The following is a 6,728-nucleotide window of genomic DNA, read 5'->3' as shown; positions in this document are numbered from 1 at the left end:
CCAAGGCTGTGGACACTAAGCCATCATTTTCCCTGTTCTACAAAGTCAGAGGGGGCTGACAGGAAACATCTATGACCTTCTTACCTCTCTCATGTAACAGGTTACCAGATCTCTAAAACTCTGGTTCTTACTTGGGTTTTCTGGAGCAAAGAGACAGCAAAGCGGGAACTTGAGCTGAGCGCCCGGGTACTCGGTACTGCGAGTTCTGCCCTCTCCGGGAGAGTAGCCCGGAAGTCACCGCTGAGACAGGCCCGCCGGCCAGGTGTGCTGGTCCCACCGCCAGGGGCACCGGCAGATTCAGGCTTCCGGCCCTTCCTGACAAGGGGCAAGGACAAGTCGTTTATTAAAAAGAAGGGAATAGCAATAAAACATTCCAATGACAAGGACATGAATATTTATAATAATGTTTAAAAAAAAAAACAAAAACAAAAAACCCTGAAGAGCATCCCCTATCTTTTAATTTTGGAGGAGGCAAGCTGGCCGCGAGCTCGGGGTCCGCCCGCTGGGGACCAGAGGATGCGGTCGCGCCGCGGGCGCGGATTGGCGGAGGGATGGCAACAGAGGGGCGGGGCGACCGTCCCCGCGTCGTCAGGCCCCGCCCACCGGCGGGGGAATCCCAGGTTGGGGAGCTGGGCGCGAGAAGCCGCGGCGCCCCGCCCCCCGCACCGCCCCCGCCGCCTCCCGGGCTCAGAGCCGTGGCCGCGCGGCGCTGCCATTGGTGCCCGGGGGTGACGCGCGCGAGCGGGCCTGGGCGGCGGGCGCGGGGGGCGGGCGCGGGGCGCGGCTGATGAAACCTGGCGCCGGATCCCGCCCGCCCTAGACACTCCATTCAGTCAGCGCGGGCAGGTGTGATCGGCCGCTCAACTGCCTCGCGGGGCACACGGCCACCCGGCATCTGTTACCCGAGTCCCCACTCCTACTCCCCGCGCGCCGCGCCTCCGCCCGGGCGTCTGTCAGTCCGGCCAAGTCTCCATCCGAGCGTCCGTCAGTCCAGCACCTCGTGCATCCGTCCACCCTCGTTCTTGCCTGCAGCCCGCCGCCCGCCGCCCGCTGCCCGCCAGCCGGGTGAGTGCTCAGCCTCCGCCGGCGCCGGGGCAGCTGCCCGGGTTCGGGTCACCTTGGGGTGGGGGGACCCTGGAGCCGCTTGGGGTCGTGGAGGGCGGCGCGGGGAGCGGCGCGGGGCACGCGCAGGGGCCGCTGGCGTCCTCTGGGGTGGTTGCGGGCCGGGTGGGTCGGGGGTGTTCGCGGGCCGGTGCCCATGCGGCACTCTCCGCTAAGGAGTCCATTTTGGTTCCTGAAGGCGCGGCGTGGTGCATGATGCAACACCGAGTGAGTAAGCGTGGGCGACCTGACGCCTCGGGGATGCCCGCCTCGCGCGCCCTGCGGGGAACCCGGGTGCCGGGAAACACGGGTGGTCGGGGTGGGCAGGGGGCGGGGAGCGGGCGCCGGGCCGGCAGGCATCTGGAGACTTTCCCTTACATGGCGCGGAGCGGAGCACCCCGCCCCGCCACGAGGTCCACGATGTGTCATCCGCCGCGTGTCGGGAGCCCGCCCGGTGGCGGCAGGGTGGTCCCGCGGCAGGTGGCGGGCCGGGGACCGCGCAGCGCACCCCGCACGCTGGCCGCGGCGCCCACCTCTCTTCCTCCCTAGACCTACGGACCCACCCCGGCCCATCTACACCTCTAGTCTGGGTCGCTGGGGTTACTTAAGGGAATTTCCCCTGGGTGGGCTTCCTCGTGACCCGATTGGCCCCTAAAGGGTGGCATCTTTCAAGTTTTCCAGATGGTGTGTCGTGGGAGGAAGTTCTTCCGACTTCCCCAAGACAGCCTGCGCTCTGCGTGTTCTTTTCTACGAAAGTTCCCAGGCCAGGCAGGTCACGCAGTCATTCTAAAAGCCGTGTGTACACAGCAGCACTTGCTCTGTAGTGCTACCACCGCGAGCTGCTTTAGCTCTTTCCCCTTTTCAGTGGCTGTGGGAACTAGATAGGGCTTGCGTTTGACTTGTGTGATTAGGATAGCCAGACATGTGACTTCTGGAAGGAGAACTACAGTTCCCATACTCACCGGCAGGCTCTCATGTGTAGAAGTAACCTGGAGTTGGGTTTTGTTCCAGGTTTGCTAACAGAGGAGAGGGTTGGGAATTTTCCTAAAATGAGCTCTTTAAAGTCTGACCAATAGAACTGTGTATGTTGGCCTCTAGCTGAATTTCCTAATCGTGTTTAATTTTAATGATCATTTCTTTGGGATTTATCTTAACTTCTTGCCACATATGTTTGGCTTAGACGGTAGGAAACCATGATACATTTATCCCCCTGATATTTATAGTTGGTCTCAGTGGAAATTATTATTTTTATAAGAACACACCCTTTTGTCATTAAAACAAAAGATTTTATTTAAGTCATATAGTCAGATTAGAAATTTAGAGGACAAAGTCAACAATGGATTAAAATAGTTTTTCAAAGTTTATCATATTAAGATCATGTTTAATTATTACAGAGAAGTTTAAAGTGTCAAAGGAGTTTTGACTTACAAAACAGGATGAGACTTAATAGAGATCAGAAATGTACTCTGTTTATATCTGAGTTGAACCACATGAGTACTCTTATGAATATAATTATTTGCTTCAGAGGAAAAAAGTCTTGAAAGATGAGATTGCTGATCTCGGGGAGATGGAATTTTAAGACACACGTTAATTATATTTGGTATAATCTTCCAATCTTTGATGGAATTAAACACATGTTTACTGACTGTTCTAGTGTGTAGTTTCTTTTCTACTAAGGCCAGTAGAAATATGTAATTATGTTGGAGGGCCTGGCATTATGTCTAATTGAATTAATCCCTTTCATTATTAACTATATATTTGGAGGTATTGGTTTATTAACCCCAGAGGGGAATTTGAAACAGGAATAAGTGTGTCCTTGTTACAGAGAGAAACATTTTCCTCTGGGCCAGAGGCATCTTCTGAGATGTCCATCCTTCCACCTGGCTCCTGGTCCTCACTCCAAGCGGGCCCTGTGGACAGGGCCCTGATGTTCTTCTGTATGCTTGGCCCCTCCAGCCTGGGGCTCCCACCACTGTCTGCTCCAGTTGAGGGTGGGTCCCGTGGGCCATGAGGCGAGGGGTCATGGGAGGCTGTCAGGGAGTTTAGGGATAACTTCAGAGGCCCTATGGAGGAGGGGGGGAGAGGGGCAGGTGTCGAAACAGGGAGGCCAGTTCAGAGACTCGTCCTAACTGAAATCTGGAATAAAACCCCAGCCCAACTGATTTCCACCTGAGAGAGTGACCATATGTCATTTCCGTGAGAGAGGATGGCAGCTTGGACTGGGGTGGAAATGGCAGACACGTCAGCCCGTTGAGTTGTGCTCCCGCTGCAGGCTGTGGACTTGCTCTATCTGCAGATTTTAAAGGTAGAGTCAGCAGGGTTGGCTGGTGGATTCCACGTGAGGTTTGAAGGTGGCTGAATGTGACTCAGAGTGGAGCAGAGTGTTAGTGAGGCTGGGGAGAGAGCATGTGGGGATGGACATCTTAAAAGTCATAACTGACTTTTTTTAGGTGCTTCCATCCTCAAGGGACAGGGTCGAGCCAGCCCTCCCCTCTTGCAGCCTCCTACTCCTGGTGGGGCCTCTGCCCTTTTCACGGCCCTTTCACGCAGCTCTGGCCTCCTACCCGCAGCCTCCCTCTGCTCCCCTGTGCCCTCCCATGGGCATCTTGGCCATGGGTTTGTCCCTTGGCTGGAATGGGGACTAAAGCCAGGGGTGTGCCTGCTTTTTCATTCCTGGCCATCAGGGCTCCTGCATTCCAGGGGTTTCTTGGGCCTGAGGCCCCAGGCATTGGATCCCAGGCCAAGGTTTTAGGTCTCTTCCAGTCAAAGAATAGAGTGGTAGCATGTTTCATGGCAGATGGTCAGCCTTGTGGTAAACGTCGGTGGCTTTTCTTTCTCCCTAATCCCTATCGCCCTCTCCCAACTGCAAGGCAGCTTCGAAAATAACTTCCCCTGCACTTGTTCAAAGTCAATCACAATTTACCATGGGGGGGGGGCGTTTACTGCATTTGCCACCTGTGAATCTGCTGGAGGGATGGGCAGCAAATTGGTAAAAGGATCTGGTGGACTGCTGACCATTTTCGTTTCCCTCCGAAGGCATTCCTTCAGATCTGCCACATCTGCAGAGCAGCGGGTGGAGCTGTTTGCTTCACCCACTGGTCAGGATTCATTCCTCAGGGGACACAGGCTCTGCATGTTGGAACAGATTCCGGCATACAGTCCCCCATCCTGCCGCACTCCCGTCTTTCACTTGGCTTTTCCTCCGGTTATTGTCGTTAGCAGTGGGGACTGCCGGGTGGTGAACAAACCGTGCAAACTGGAGGTAGAGCTGTGTGGAGCAGAGGGTTCACAGCTTCAGTGCAGCCTGAGATCATCGCCCTGAAACAAGGATGCTTCTTCCAGAGGCGGAGGGCAGGTGGTCCCGGTGCCGGGAACAGCACCTCCCAGGGGCTCCCGGAGTGCGGGCTTTGCGGCCGTCTCTGGGTGCAGCCTCCAGAAAGTCGCTTAAACTTTCAGAACCCTGGAGACTTGCTCTGCCTATGGTTTGGGGAAGCCTTCCCTCAGCCTTGTGACGATGAAACTAATAATGTGAAAGAATAACGGTACTGGAGTCAGTACATTTAGATTCTTTCATGGAATAGGTTCTTTCCCCTGCCAGCCTACTACTCCTCTAATGGCAACCAGAAATCAAGCTCAGGGAAGCCTTTAAAGGCTACGGAGAGGTGGGTCATATGGAGGTGGGAGAAAGAATGTCCTTCGCTTAGTAGGACAGTGTGTATTTCCACATCGTCTCCCTTTTTCCTGAGTCACCTTTTCCCTCCGGAGGCACAGAGACTGTGGGCAGTTGATTCCTAAACATTGTGTTCCTGCCGCAGTGCTTTCTTCCGAATATTCATGCAGATAAGGTTCTTGAATGTGAGGACAACCGAGCATTTTCCCAGTTGTGTAGGACAGGGTCCTGTGCTCGGCACACACGCTCCGTGCGCAGTGAGCGCTGTGTCGTAGCCGTGCTGACTCGGGCCTCCCGAGGAGCAGGATCCGCCCCCCGGGGCCACCCGCACTCGCACGGGCCGTGCACTGCGGGGTCGAGGGACACGCCATGGGCCCTCCTGCGGAAAGGGCCGGGCCCCAGAGCGGGCTCCACTTGCTAGGATAAGCGCCTCTCCTAAGCTATTTCTCAGAGCCTCATTTCACTTCTTTTCCATATTGACTGCATGGTGATTGGCTCCGAGTGCCTGCCTTATAGGTCGAGAGAATTTAAATGAGGCAATAATCCAAGTTCTACGCTTAACAGCTTCTGGCACATCCTGAGCGCCTAACAAACGTTAGCTATTATATTGGAACGGAAGCTCAGTTCTTTGATTTAGATGTGGAGAAAAATAAAATCTGTAACAACTGTAATTTGCTCTCCCGTTTTTGCCAAGGTGTTAAAATGTGGCCCCTTCTCCTTGGAGTTGTGTCTGCGCTGCAGGGGGTGGGTGTGGTGCCGCGGTGTCGGGGCAGTACTGGATCCTCTGAGGCACATGTGGACCTGGGTCCAGGGTCTCTCTGGGTGAGACTCTTGTTCCTTTAGTCCCAGGGGGCTCTTTTCACCACTGTCCTTTCACCATTGGGGTCCTGGAGGGCATTCTGTGGCCTTCTTGCCGCAATGGGAAGGGGCCTTGCGGAAGGACCTCAGTCTGGGGCTGTGTTCCGACTGCCGGGGGACCTTGAAGCCCGTCGCTCTCTGAGGACTGACTGCCCCCCGGGTGTGGGGGCAGGTCCCTCAGGTCTCAGATCCACACACCTCCGGGAAGCAGAGCTCACGGCCCCCTCCTCGGCGCTTGCCTGCATGTGTCTGTGCGCATGTGTGTGTGCACGCGAATGACAGTGTGTGCATGCGTCTCTGTGACACTCGGGTTACATAGTCATCCTGACCCCAAACATTTTGTCCAAATTAACCTGAGGCCTTCGGGTTTAAAAAACTTGGGCCATCTCTGTATGCCATCTTTTCCCACCCCTTCCTTGAGGGGCCCTGCAGACCCCTTTTGGGGGGGGCGGGGGCAGCAGTGAGTGGGGAGGAGTGTTTCATCACACTGTTGTCGCCGCTATCTTCCCACCCACGAGGATGCTCGGGATGACCTTTTAAGATCGGCTTGCAAATGGTCTCTTTCTCTGTGTCTTCTTATCGGCCTACTGATTACCATTAGCCAAAGTCTCTTACACCAAGTAGGAAGGAAGGGAGAGGCCCTGGGGCTGAGTAAAGTCCAGGCTCACAGGCACTTGGTAGTACTCACCACGTGCTCGGCACTGTCTGTGTTTTCATTTCACCCTCACTGCCGCCCGTTCAGGTTAGTACTGCTGTTTGGCCGAAGGGGTGATGGAGGCGCTGAGGAGTGACACAAGTTGCTGGGGGGTGGGGAGCAGGGGTCGGGAGTAAGTGGCAGAACGAGGATTTGCACCCAGAGGTCTGGCTCCTGAGTCCCAACACCAGGGGTGCTTAGGGCTGTGGACTGCACCCGGGGCTCTGGCCACTACTGGGGCCGTGTTCCATGTGCCCGGGGCGCGCCAGGCCCTGAGCCGAGCACACAGGCCTGAAGATGCAGGGCCCCTCACCGCTCTTTGTTCTGAGCAAGCCCTAGACGTGCGGGAGCCGGCCGTCCACCGCTGGACAGCACCCAGCTCTTTTTCCCCTTTTGCTCTGATTC

General features: G+C 55.9%; 1 protein-coding gene across 2 annotated transcripts in view; it reads left to right on the top strand.

Annotated features, from left to right (window-relative positions):
* The first annotated feature begins 714 nt into the window (after nucleotides 1-714).
* Nucleotides 715-6,728, top strand: part of SLC7A1 (solute carrier family 7 member 1) — a 66,152-nt gene continuing 60,138 nt past the window's right edge. The window contains exons 1-2 of one of the 2 annotated variants that reach the window (XM_074377993.1): nucleotides 715-1,065; nucleotides 1,301-1,329. The gene's annotated coding sequence lies outside the window, so the exon portion shown is untranslated. The remainder of the gene's footprint in view (nucleotides 1,066-1,300; nucleotides 1,330-6,728) is intronic. The other variant, XM_074377992.1, reaches the window with a different exon arrangement.

The sequence above is a fragment of the Camelus bactrianus genome, chromosome 14 (assembly GCF_048773025.1).
Source record: "Camelus bactrianus isolate YW-2024 breed Bactrian camel chromosome 14, ASM4877302v1, whole genome shotgun sequence".
Taxonomy (NCBI): Eukaryota; Metazoa; Chordata; class Mammalia; order Artiodactyla; family Camelidae; genus Camelus; species Camelus bactrianus.
The sequence above is the reverse complement of the archived record's forward strand: the minus strand, read 5'-3'. Positions and strand labels throughout refer to the sequence as shown.